Source organism: Bufo gargarizans, chromosome 1 (genome assembly GCF_014858855.1).
Source record: "Bufo gargarizans isolate SCDJY-AF-19 chromosome 1, ASM1485885v1, whole genome shotgun sequence".
NCBI lineage: Eukaryota > Metazoa > Chordata > Amphibia > Anura > Bufonidae > Bufo > Bufo gargarizans.
The window spans coordinates 463,303,907-463,317,140 of record NC_058080.1 but is presented as its reverse complement, the minus strand read 5'-3'; positions in this window follow the sequence as shown (position 1 = coordinate 463,317,140).

Sequence of the window (13,234 nt, the reverse complement as noted above, 5' to 3'; positions counted from 1 at the left end):
GGTCGGGTCCCTCCGGTCCACCGTCTCCTTCATCCTACCTACCGGGTAAGTTACACCCACCTCCGCCTCCTTTGTTCCCCCGCCACGGCACAGTTTCATCCTTCACTCACTCACCTACTCCCGGCTGGGCTCCACTGTGGTTTCTCGCTTCTGGGGTCACGTAGGACGTCAGGCCTGTGGATCGCCGCGCGGCATCCCAGTTGCCTCGGCAACGAGGTTGGCGTCCCGGCCTGCATCACGTGGCAAGGCTCCCTCTCACAGCTTCCTTCCAGCTCCCGTCGCGTCGCTGGTCCTTCCCTTGCCCTGCACACTCAGAGGGAGGGGGGGGGGGCGGGCCGGAGCCAGTGATGCGGCGGGGGGCTGCTTCCACGAGGCTGGCCGGCCATGGCAGCATGGAAGGGTGCCCAAAAAAATAATAATATGGTATTTAAACATAAATAAAATGAATGAATGTAATAAAAAACCCACAACACACTGCTGCAGTTCACATGACACCACTCCGCACCGTGTCCTATCAGCTGCCCCTTGCTAGTTCAGCCTGGTATCTGAAGTACAATAACTCCATAAATATCACACGTCCCGCTGGCACTTGGCCATACATCAGGCCTTTAATTGATAGATATGGGTTACCAATAGCATAACGGCCATTTCAATAAGTATGCAGGGTCCCTAAGTCATGGGTGGGAAATAAATGGCGCGGTCTCTGGACATTTACGTGCTCCCCATCACGATACTGATTATTTTGCAGACCCTGGGTGCTCTACTGCTCTAGCTACATATCGTCCGCTAAGGTTCTCTCAAACAGTTCCGTCTGAGCCGACCATCGCCTATTCCACTCTGCTACATCTGCGGACGTTTTTTCGGTAAATACATCAATTTTCCAACCACACACTCGTTCTGTCTCTCAGTCCAACGTAATAATCTCACTGCCAGTCACGGTTGGCCTCCCCAGGTTTGGGAACTTCCATTCCTATTGTCGCCCGCTTCAGGCTCCCTGTCATGGTCTTACCTTCTTGCTGTTCTCCTTCGTTGACATGTGCTGGCGGCCATCTTGGTTTCTGGGTTTCTTGTAGCCTCCCACCCTGCGGCTTCTCCTTCCCACTGGGAGGAGCTGGATGCCGAGCTCATAGATATAGGAGGTCTGTGGCTTCAGTTCCTTGCTTGGTCCTCCTGTGTGCACATGCTTCTAAGACTGCTGCTGCTTCTGGTTCCTGATCCTGGCCTCGTCTGACTACCCCGCTGGTTCCTGATCCTGGCTTCGTCTGACTACCCTTCTGGTTCCTGATCCTGGCTTCGTCTGACTACCCTTCTGGTTCCTGACCTCTGGCTTCGCAAGACCCTGCTCCGGTTTAGCCATCCGTTTGGACTTTTGCTTACAGCTTGATTTGCAATAAAGCCTTCTTATTTCCACGTATCTCTTGTTGTACGTCTGGTTCATGGTTCCTTGACATTAGGACCAAGCCATGAATTCTGATGGTACAGGGCCATCCTCGCTACCTACGCTGGTTGCCAGACTTGATCAGCAGGATCACCTGTTGGGTCGGTTCGCTGTGGCGTTGCAAACCCTGCTTGAACGCACGGCTCATTTCGCTTCCGTTGCCGATGGGTCGGTTGTCGCTCCTGGGCCCGCTCCTACTGACGCTCCGGTTGTTGCGCCAGAGTCTACCCCGACACCTGTTGCTGCGCCTGCGGTGTCTCGGGGTATGACCGGTTCTGCCCCCCTTCCACAGCGCTTTGGGGGAGAGCCAACTCAGTGCCGAGGTTTCCTTAACCAGGTGGGCATTTATTTCGAGTTGCTGCCACATGCCTTTCCTACTGAGAGATCAAAGGTGGGCTTCTTGATCTCGCTGCTCTCGGACAAGGCCTTGGCCTGGGCCAGCCCTTTATGGGAGAACAACAATCCGGTGGTTGCCGAGTTTTCCGGTTTTGTTGCTTCTCTTCGGAAGGTATTCGATGTGCCGGCTCGTGCTGCCTCTGCTGCGAAGCTCCTTATGTCCATCAGACAGGGTTCACGATCCGTAGCTGAATACGCCATTGAGTTTCGTACCCTGGCAGCAGAGGTGGGCTGGAATAATGAGGCTCTGGTCACTGCTTTCTCTCATGGTCTCTCGGATGCCTTGAAGGATGAGGTTGCAGCTAAGGACCTACCAGTGGAGCTCGAGTCTCTTATTTCTTTCCTGATTTTGATGGACACCAGACTCAGGGAGAGACCTTCCTTTAAGGAGAGCCTGCGAGGTCTTCTAACAGATTGGCGCCTACGTTTGCTGTCCCACCCGTGCCTCCCTCTCCTCCCACGCCTCCTGGGGATGACTTGTCTGGGGGTGAACCCATGCAGCTGGGGTTTGCTCGCCTGTCCGAGGGGGAGAGGGTACTCCGGAGACGCGAGGGCCGATGCATGTACTGTGGTCTCGGTGGGCATTTTCGGTTGGCATGTCCGAACCGTCCGGGAAACGCTCGCACCTGAGATCCTGTCGGGGGCAGATCTTGGGTGGAGTCTCCTCGTCCCCGGTTTCCCGTATTGACAAACCACTGATCACTGTTGTCCTCTCCTGGGTCGGGGGCTCGGTGACGACCCAGGCGTTGGTGGACTCTGGTGCTGGTGGTTTGTTCATTGATAGTGTGTTCGCTGCCGCCAATTCCATTCCTCTGCAGCCTCGAGGTTCCCCACTGGCTCTTGAGGCGATAGACGGCAGACCCCTTCTGCCGCCACACGTTACTCATGAGACCCTTCCAGTGGGGATAGCCATTGGTGCCGTTCACAGAGAGTCGGTCTGTCTCCAGGTTATTTCGTCTCCACACTACTCGGTGGTCTTGGGGTACCCCTGGCTCCAGAAGCATAATCCGACTTTCGATTGGAGATCGGCCGAGAGCCTCTCGTGGTCACCGCAGTGTGGGGCTAGTTGCATCCATGGGCCTGTCAAGTTGCTGTGTACTTCCTCGGACTCTCTGTTGCCTCCTGAATACGAAGAGTACCAGGATGTATTCGATAAGGTGCGCGCGGTTGCCCTACCTCCGCACCGCCCATACGATTGTGCCATAGAGTTACAATCTGGCGCCGTTCCTCCTCGTGGCAAGGTCTATCCACTGTCGGTAGCGGAGAATGAGGCCATGGAGGAGAACGTGAGGGAGGCGCTTTCACGCGGACACATCCGCAAATCCTCGTCCCCGGCAGGGGCTGGATTTTTCTTTGTGAAAAAGAAGGGCGGTGAGTTGAGGCCTTGCATCGATTACAGGGGTCTCAATCGCATCACGATCAAGAACGCTTACCCGATACCCTTGATTTCTGAGCTGTTCGATCGCCTCAAAGGGGCCACGGTCTTTACCAAACTCGACCTGAGGGCGGCATATAACCTGGTAAGGATCAAGGCGGGCGATGAGTGGAAGACCGCGTTTAACACCAGGACCGGTCATTATGAATCCTTGGTTATGCCCTTTGGGTTGTGCAATGCGCCCGCAGTCTTCCAGGAATTCATCAACGATGTTTTCCGTGACCTATTGCAGCAGTGTGTGGTGGTCTATTTGGATGACATCTTGGTATATTCTGAATCCATGGAGGCCCACATTATGGATGTCAGACGAGTGTTGCAACGGTTACGAGAGAACAGGCTGTTCGGTAAGCTTGAGAAATGCGAATTTCACCGATCCCAGGTAACCTTCTTAGGTTACATCATTTCCGCTGAGGGGTTCTCCATGGATCCTGAGAAGGTTTCGGCTGTCTTACAGTGGCCCCAGCCCAGTGGTCTTCGTGCCCTGCAGCGCTTTTTGGGCTTCGCCAATTATTATCGGAAGTTCATCAGGGACTTTTCTATGCTAGCCAAGCCTCTCACGGATCTGACCAGGAAGGGCAGTAATTTCCAGGTCTGGCCGCTCGAGGCCATCCGAGCTTTTGAGGCTCTAAAGTCCGCCTTTGTGTCGGCTCCGATTCTGTCGCATCCCAACCCTGGGTTGCCCTTTGTCCTCGAGGTGGACGCGTCTGAGACGGGAGTAGGCGCCCTTCTGTCTCAGCGTAGAACACCAGAGGGTCCTCTGCTTCCTTGTGGGTTTTACTCCCGGAAACTGTCTTCCGCGGAGTGCAACTATTAGATTGGTGACAGGGAGTTATTGGCCATCGTGCAGGCCCTTAAAGAATGGAGGCACTTGCTCGAGGGTTCGGTGGTTCCGGTTCTCATCCTGACGGACCACAAGAATCTGACCTACCTTTCTGAGGCCAAGAGATTGACACCACGTCAGGCCAGATGGGCTCTGTTCTTGTCACGTTTTAATTACGTGGTCTCCTACCTACCCGGTTCCAAGAACATCAGAGCGGATGCCTTATCACGGCAGTACTCCGAGCTGTCCGGGAAGGAGTCGATTCCGACTTCGGTCATACCTCCGAATCAGATCCTGGCCGCCATTCGCACCAGCCTGACCTCTCCCCTGGGTGAGCAGATTTTGGCGGCTCAATCTGGTGCTCCCTCTGGGAGACCCAACGGCAGATGTTTTGTGCCTGAGGAGTTGCGCACTCGGTTGTTGCGAACCTACCATAACTCGAAGGCCGCGGGGCATCCTGGAAAGAATCAGCTGTCCTGGGCTGTTTCACGTCTGTTCTGGTGGCCTTCTCTACGTTCCGACATTGCCGCATATGTAGCGGCATGCTCCGTTTGTGCCCAGAGTAAGTCCCCTCGGCACCTTCTGTTGGGCCTTTTGCAACCCATAGCCACCGGGGAGCGCCCATGGTCACACCTGGGGATGGATTTCATTGTGGACCTCCCTGCATCCCGAGGCCATACGGTCATTCTCATGATTGTGGATCGGTTTTCCAAAATGTGCCACTGTGTTCCTCTCAAGAAGTTACCCTCTGCACAAGAGTTGGCCACGATTTTCGCCAGGGAGGTCTTCCGGTTGCACGGTTTGCCCAAGGAGATTGTGTCGGATCGGGGGAGTCAGTTTGTGTCCAGGTTCTGGCGCGCCTTTTGCTCCCAGTTGGGGATTCATCTCTCTTTCTCCTCGGCCTACCACCCTCAGTCCAATGGGGCCGCAGAACGATCCAATCAGGCCTTGGAGCAATTCCTTCGTTGCTATGTCTCCGATCACCAAGACAATTGGGTTGACCTCCTGCCTTGGGCTGAGTTTGCCAGGAACACGGCGGTGAACTCTTCCTCTGGGACGTCTCCCTTCATGGCCAATTATGGGTTCCAACCTGCCGTGTTACCGGAGGTATTCTCTCCCCAGGATATTCCGGCTGTGGAGGATCACCTTTCCGTCCTACGTGCTTCTTGGGTACAGATCCAGAGGTCCCTTGAGGTCTCTGCGCAGCGCCAGAGACTCCAGGCTGATCGCAGACGAGCGCCCGCTCCTTCCTACCAGGTCGGAGACCGTGTATGGTTGTCCACCCGCAACCTCAACCTTCGAGTGCCCACTCCCAAGCTGGCGCCTCGCTTTGTTGGTCCCTTCCGAGTGCTTCGCAGGGTAAACCCGGTAGCCTATGCCCTTGCGCTTCCTCCTGGCATGCGGATCTCCAACGTGTTTCATGTCTCCCTGTTGAAGCCATTGGTGTGTAATCGTTTCACTTCCTCGGTTCCTCGGCCTCGTCCGGTCCAAGTGGGCAATCGTGAGGAGTATGAGGTGAGCAATATCCTGGACTCACGCCTGGTCCGCGGTCGATTGCAGTTTTTGGTCCATTGGCGTGGTTATGGTCCAGAGGAGCGTTCCTGGGTTCCCTCCGCAGATGTCCATGCTCCTGCCTTGCTCCGAGCCTTCCACGCACGCTTCCCTCAGAAACCGTTCCTTACTCCGCGGAGGAGGGGCCCTTGAGGGGGAGGTACTGTCATGGTCTTACCTTCTTGCTGTTCTCCTTCGTTGACATGTGCTGGCGGCCATCTTGGTTTCTGGGTTTCTTGTAGCCTCCCACCCTGCGGCTTCTCCTTCCCACTGGGAGGAGCTGGATGCCTAGCTCATAGATATAGGAGGTCTGTGGCTTCAGTTCCTTGCTTGGTCCTCCTGTGTGCACATGCTTCTAAGACTGCTGCTGCTTCTGGTTCCTGATCCTGGCCTCGTCTGACTACCCCGCTGGTTCCTGATCCTGGCTTCGTCTGACTACCCTTCTGGTTCCTGATCCTGGCTTCGTCTGACTACCCTTCTGGTTCCTGACCTCTGGCTTCGCAAGACCCTGCTCCGGTTTAGCCATCCGTTTGGACTTTTGCTTACAGCTTGATTTGCAATAAAGCCTTCTTATTTCCACGTATCTCTTGTTGTACGTCTGGTTCATGGTTCCTTGACACTCGCTTCATAGTCACCATGTCTGTCACCAGTCACATTACAGGTTCACTTCTTTTTCATGTCACAATGTTCATTGCCTGTTCGCATCACGCTCACGTCTGTCAATACCATGTTGTTGCCTGTTACGTTTCAGGCTTACGTTTTAATTGCCATCTGCAGCCTGTTAGGCTTCTGGCTTACATCATAACATAACATGTCTGTTGCCGGTTACGTTTCAGGCTTACGTATTATTTGCCATTTGTTGCCTGTTACGCTTCAGGCTTACGTTATAACATACCATGTTTGTTGCCTGTTACGTTTCAGGCTTACGTATTATTATTTGCCATCTGTTGCCTGTACGTTCCAGGCTTACGTTTATTAAATACCATGTCTGTTGCCTGTTACATTTCAGGCTTATGGTTTTTAAATTATCATCTGTTACCCGTTACGCTTCGGGTTCACGTTTTTAACATACCATGTCTGTTGCCTATTACGTTCGGGCTTTCGTTTGTCATTTACCATACCTGGTGTCTGTTACGCTTCAGGCTCAAGTTCTCCGCTGTTGCCTGTCACGCTCAAGGTTTCACGTTTTATTATTTTTCATCTCTGTTGCCTGTTACGTGGCAGGTTCATGTTGTTAATTACCATTTCTGTCGCCTGTCATGTTTTCAGACTCAAATCCATATTCTCTTTCTCCGGTACGATTTTAGGTTTGATGTTCATTTTCTTCTGTTTTCCAACTCCCTGTCTGGGCCCACGTCTTTGTAGCTTACTTACGTCATTTCACACTCTAGTCTGGACAGGTCCTCCACAGTAGCGCCCGTTTTAGATCTCCAGACACTCGGCCCCGCTCACAAGTTTCTCCTTCTACCATCATGCACGGTTCGGGTGTCCCTTTCGAAATACAGGGCCTCCAGCCCAGCTATTCATTTTCTGTTTGTCACCTCGCAGCTGCAGTATTTTGCATACTTCAAACATTGAGGAAGCCCTATAGATTCCTTAAACACCCGCATCCGAGCGGCCCAGCTCCTCATCTCTCAGGAGTTGGACAATTCCTAAGGTAATTGCGGAACTCAACAGGAGAGCGATCCAACACCCTGCTTCCTCCCGAAAAGCAGAATTATATAGACTGCTGATGGCTGAACCAGCAGCCCCAGACTTGGAGCAAGTCTCCATGTCCACTCTTCAACTATCTCTGACACAGCTGCATTCTATGATGAATAACATTGCCTCCTCAGTTTTGGACGTGCAGTCCAGACTCCTGGCTGTCGAGTCCTACCAGGGGCTGGCATCTGCCCGGTCCGCTTCACAATTGCCAGTAGCCTCCACTTCAGGACCCGTTCCCCCAGGTAGGGTCCTAAGCGCGCCTGAAGTAGCTCCCTCGCATTTCATCTGCAGCAACATCAAAAAAGATATATTAGAGGGTAAAGACGTCAATCTAGCATCTATTCTGATAGCTACTCATGACACGATAGATAGCAAAGCAATTGCTTGCAGCGACATGTCCATCGTCCTTAAGGTCAGGGATCCCCGCCTAAACAAGAAGCTGTCCATTACGGAGTTCGTCCTCGCATTCAGTTTATTCAGGGATGTCATTTGCTCTGTCCATCCTGAGAGGCGGGAGGAGTTAGATACTTACCTTTACAGAGTCACAGAGTTGGGCCATAAGTACGGCGGTCAAGCGTTCTATGACTACCATCGCTCTTTCTCCGCCAAAGCTGCCGCTGCACTGGTCCAATTCCAACACATCACAAACTGGGCGGCCATGGACATGGAGCTTTTTTGCCAGCACTTTGCAGGGCTCAAGACCCTGGCGTGTGCCTCTTGCCAATCTATTGCCCACTCCGCGGATTGGTGCCCCAATGTAGGACCCTCATCGTCCCAGGGCAGATCCCTTCACAGTAGTTCCGGGTCTCTACAACGGTTTGGCCCAACCACGGATAAGCTGGGGCGGCCCATAGTTTTCCTGGGTAACAGCCAGGTGTGTAACAATTTTAACAAGAACGCCTGTTACTATAATAAGTGTAGGGCCCTTCATGTATGTGCCATATGTTTCAGGGCTCACCCCCAAATGGCTTGTCCTCAAAGGTCCTCCAGGCCATCCTGACTAATTGGGGTCAACGTGGATTTACTAGCATCCCTTCTGCAGAACCATCACAACCCGCAGTTTGTGCAATTTCTGGTCTCCGGGTTCGCTACAGGCTTTCACACAGGTCTGATAGCTCTTCCACAGTCCACCTGGGAGGGTCCCAACCTCCAGTCAGCAACCAGGGATCCTGAGCCGGTGGGGACTCTCATAAAGTCAGAATTAGAGAAGGGGTTCCTCATCGGTCCTTTTTCCATTGTTCCGTTTAACTTCTGGAGAATCAACCCCATAGGCATTGTGTCAAAACAATTCACTAATAAAAAACGTTTGATTTATAACCTGTCTGCACCTCATGGCTCCAGCATACCTAGCTTGAACGCCTTAGGTCCCTCCGAGGAGTTTTCCATGCGCTATTCTTCCATAGACGAGGCCATTCAACTCATCCTTCAGGTAGGCAGAGGGGCATGGTTGGCCAAAGCGGACATCGCTGCTGCTTTCAAAGTTCTGCCCATCCAGCCACAGTATTGGAAGTTCTACGGCATCAAGTGGCAAGACCAGTACTTCTTTGCAAACCGCCTGACTTTCGGGTCCAAAAGCAGCCCCTGGCTGTTTGACCAGTTTGTGCAAGCTTTGCACTGGATCCTGGTCAACCACTGCGACTGTCCGCTGGTCATCCATTACCTGGATGATTTTCTGTTAATAGAAAGGCCAGAACACAAGCCAAGCAAGCTCCAAGCTCTTCTCCAGCTATTTTCAAACCTCAATGTACCGGAGGCACCCTAAAAAATAGAAGGCCCTGCAACGTTAATCACATTCCTGGGCATAATATTGGTTACCAGGTTACCAGCTGAGAAGCTCACAAAGATCAAGGAAGCTCACAAAGATCAAGGAGCCAAATCCGCCTCCGTGGGTTTCGCGGCAATCTGTGGGTGCCTGGCCAGCGGAGGTTTCATCGGCCACAGCCGCATTTAAATCATCCCCCTTGTTGGAGTTCTATCCAATCGTGGCGTTGGCTCAGGTCTGGGGTAGACAATGGGCCAATTCTTCCATGGCGTTCATCACCGACAACCAGACAGTGGTGGACATCATTGCCAAGGGCAGATCTCAGTCACCCCAGATCATGTCTTTTGTCCGCAGGCTGGTTTGGCTCTCGCTGCAATTTAATTTCCATGTGTCATGCAGGCACATTCAGGGAATACGTAATGTCACCGCAGACGCTTTGTCTCATTTTAATTTCAATACTTTTTTCCAGGTCATGCCGGAGGCAGACCAAGTGGGGCCACCTCCTCCGATGTATCAATCTCTCTTGATGGATTAAAATCTTTCATTTCTTCAGCAAAGTCTTTGATGCAGAAGTCTCTGTCTGTTAACATGGCCAGGAATTAAAGAACCGCTTGGAACACTTTCAACAGTTTCACATTCCTACATCCAAGATAGGACACTGACAAGACCACTTACATCACAGCTTTCATAGCTTACTGTCATACTGACCTCAAACTGTCCTTCAACACGATCAAGTTATACTTGGCCGGAGTCCAGCATTTTTTCATGTTGGAGGATCCAGAAAGTAGGTCGGTTTTCCTGCCCCAGGCAGTTAGGGCAACACTCAGGGGTGTTCAGAAGAGTAGCGGGGGGGCCATCCCGAGCAGGCAGCCTGTATCAGGGGAATTTTTTAGGAAACTTTCCACCTCCCTAGATGGTCTTCCTTTTGGGCTCTATTTGTCACAACCAGACAGCTGAGAAGCTCTGACAGAGGCCTTTCAGAACCTCCTCCTTGAATTGCTGTGTTGTGGTATTCAGCTCCTCCTCTCGTCAGCCTCTCTCAGCTGTCATGTGTTAATTGCTTCCCTTTAAATTCTTCCCCAGAAGGCTTTTCTGAGCGGCTTATATTACTTCCTGGAGTGTGTGTGCACGCTGATCTGTCCTCCTGTTTGCTTCAAAGCTAGGTGTACCTTTATCTGTTAATATCTGTTTGCTGGATCCCAGGTGACCCTGACTCCCTCCGTATCTTGTGTAGGGAGCCGGTGGTCGTGTCCCCTCACTATTGTAGGGTGCTCAGGGCTTTATAGTCAAGGTTCGTGGATATGCAAACCTCCACCATTCGGATCTTTGCATAGGCTGAGCAGCCAGGGAAAGTGCCAGGTCTTCTGCAGGGGTCTCCCTTGGTTCCTTAGTTTTTGGATTCAGCGAGTCGTTTATACATGTTGCTTTGCCTTATTTCCTGTACACATTCCGTGACATTATAAGCCGCCATAACCGTCTCAAGCATGGATCCGGTTTCACTTTTGGCTGAACGCCTTCAGGGTCTTTCATTGGAGGTAGCTGATCTCCGCAGGACTTTTTCTCATCTTCAAGTGACCGGTTCAGCTGGCGTTCATGGAGTTTGCTCTGAGCCTAAGATCTCGCTCCCGGATACGTTCTCCGGGGGTAGTGAGAATTTTGTGCGTTTTAGAGAGGCTTGCAAACTCCATTTTCGTCTTCTTCCCCATTCTTCTGGTGATGAGGAACGGAGGGTGGGGATCATTATATCGCTGCTCAGGGGTAACGCTCAGTCCTGGGCCTTTTCGCTGCCGGAGGGGGCACGGCCCCTCCGTTCAGTGGATGAATTCTTTTTAGCCCTGGGTCAGATATATGATGATCCGGATCGTATTGCTCTGGCGGAGTCTAGATTACGTCTCCTATGCCAGGGTAAACAATCCGCAGAAATATACTGCTCAGAATTTCGGAGATGGGCAGCTGATACTGGTTGGAATGATGCTGCACTCCGAAGTCAATTTTGCCATGGTCTTTCAGAGGGATTGAAAGATGCATTCACCTTTCATGAAAGGCCTATTTCTTTGGACTCTGCTATGTCTCAGGCCGTTCGTATTGACAGGCGTCTTAGAGAGAGAGGAGAGATCTCTCCTTCCTGTCATACTCGGTCCCAGGACTGTGCAGCGGTCCCATTCTCTGCGCAGGGGTCTCAGTCGCTGTCAGCCCCTTCTGAGCAGGAGCCCATGCAGCTGGGGTTGATTGCTTCTGACAATAGAAGATTCAGCCCGCATGGGAGGGTTTGTTTTTGTTGTGGAGGTATTAATCATTTGGCAAATATTTGTCCCTCTAGGAGATTCAGGCAGTTCTCTGGGTATAATAAAGAAACAAAGAGGAAAAAATCTTTGAAAAATGTTCCGTCTGTTACTATTGGCAGGGTTGAGGCGGAGATTGAAGGTTTTCCGTTTGCTTGTAGTTCCCGTTTTGTCCTGCCGGCTAGGGTGGCGCTAGAGAGCAAGAACATTTTTTGTGAGATTTTTGTGGATAGTGGAGCAGCGGTCAATCTCATTGATAATCACTTTGCGATAACTCATGGTTTCCAGGTGTGCGCTTTGAGAAAGGATATTCCTGTGTTTGCTATCGATTCCGCTCCACTTTCTCAGAAGTCATTAAAGGGCATAGTTCACAATATCCGTTTAATTGTGAGTGATGCTCATGTTAAGGATGTGTCATGTTTCGTCCTTAGCGGTTTGCCGACTCCTCTAGTGTTGGGGCTACCCTGGCTCACTAAACATAACCCCACCATTGATTGGCAAGCGAGGCAAATAAATGGTTGGAGTGACTTTTGCAGAGAGAATTGCCTCACGACATCTGTTTCTGAGGTTGCTACTAAGACTGTACCATCTTTTCTCTCTGAATTTTCGGATGTCTTCTCTGAGAGTGGAGTTCAGGATTTGCCCCCGCACAGGGAGTACGATTGCCCTATTAATCTCATCCCAGACGCCAAGCTGCCTAAATCTCGTTTATACAATCTTTCCCAACCTGAGAGGATCGCTATGCGTGCTTATATCTCTGAGAGTCTGAGAAAGGGACACATACGACCCTCAAAGTCACCTGTTGCCGCTGGTTTTTTCTTTGTTAAGAAAAAAGATGGTTCTTTAAGACCTTGTCTGGATTTCAGGGAGCTGAACAATATCACAATTCGTGACCCTTATCCGCTTCCTCTGATCCCGGACCTATTTAACCAGGTTGTTGGGGCTAAAGTCTTTTCCAAATTAGATTTAAGAGGGGCATACAACCTGGTCAGGGTCAGAGAAGGGGACGAATGGAAGACGGCCTTCAATACCCCTGAGGGCCATTTTGAGAATTTGGTTATGCCTTTTGGTTTGATGAATGCCCCAGCCGTTTTTCAGCATTTCGTGAACAGCATTTTTTATCATTTGATGGGAAAATTTGTATTGGTGTATTTGGATGACATTTTGATTTTTTCTCCCGATTTCAAAACTCATAAGGAACATTTACGTCAGGTCTTGCTCATCCTGCGGGAGAATAAATTATATGCGAAACTGGAAAAATGTGTGTTTGCGGTTCCAGAAATTCAATTTCTGGGGTTTCTTCTCTCCGCTTCTGGTTTTCGCATGGACCCCGAGAAGGTCCGCGCTGTGCTTGAGTGGGAGCTTCCTGAGAATCAAAAGGCGCTTATGCGTTTTTTGGGCTTTGCCAATTATTACAGGAAGTTCATTTTGAATTATTCTTCTGTTAAACCACTCACTGATATGACCAGAAAGGGGGTAGATTTTTCTTCTTGGTCAGTAGAGGCGCCTAAGGCTTTTTCTGATATCAAGGAGAGTTTTGCTTCCACTCCCATCTTGGTGCAACCTGATGTTTCGTTACCCTTCATAGTTGAGGTTGATGCTTCTGAGGTGGGTGTGGGGGCGGTTTTGTCTCAGGGTTCCTCTCCTGCCAATTGGCGACCGTGTGCCTTTTTCTCAAGAAAACTCTCCTCCGCAGAGAGAAATTACGATGTGGGAGATAGGGAATTGTTGGCCATCAAGTTGGCTTTTGAGGAATGGCGCCATTGGCTAGAGGGAGCCAGACACCCTATTACCGTATTTACTGACCATAAAAATCTGGCCTACTTGGAGTCAGCCAAGCGTCTGA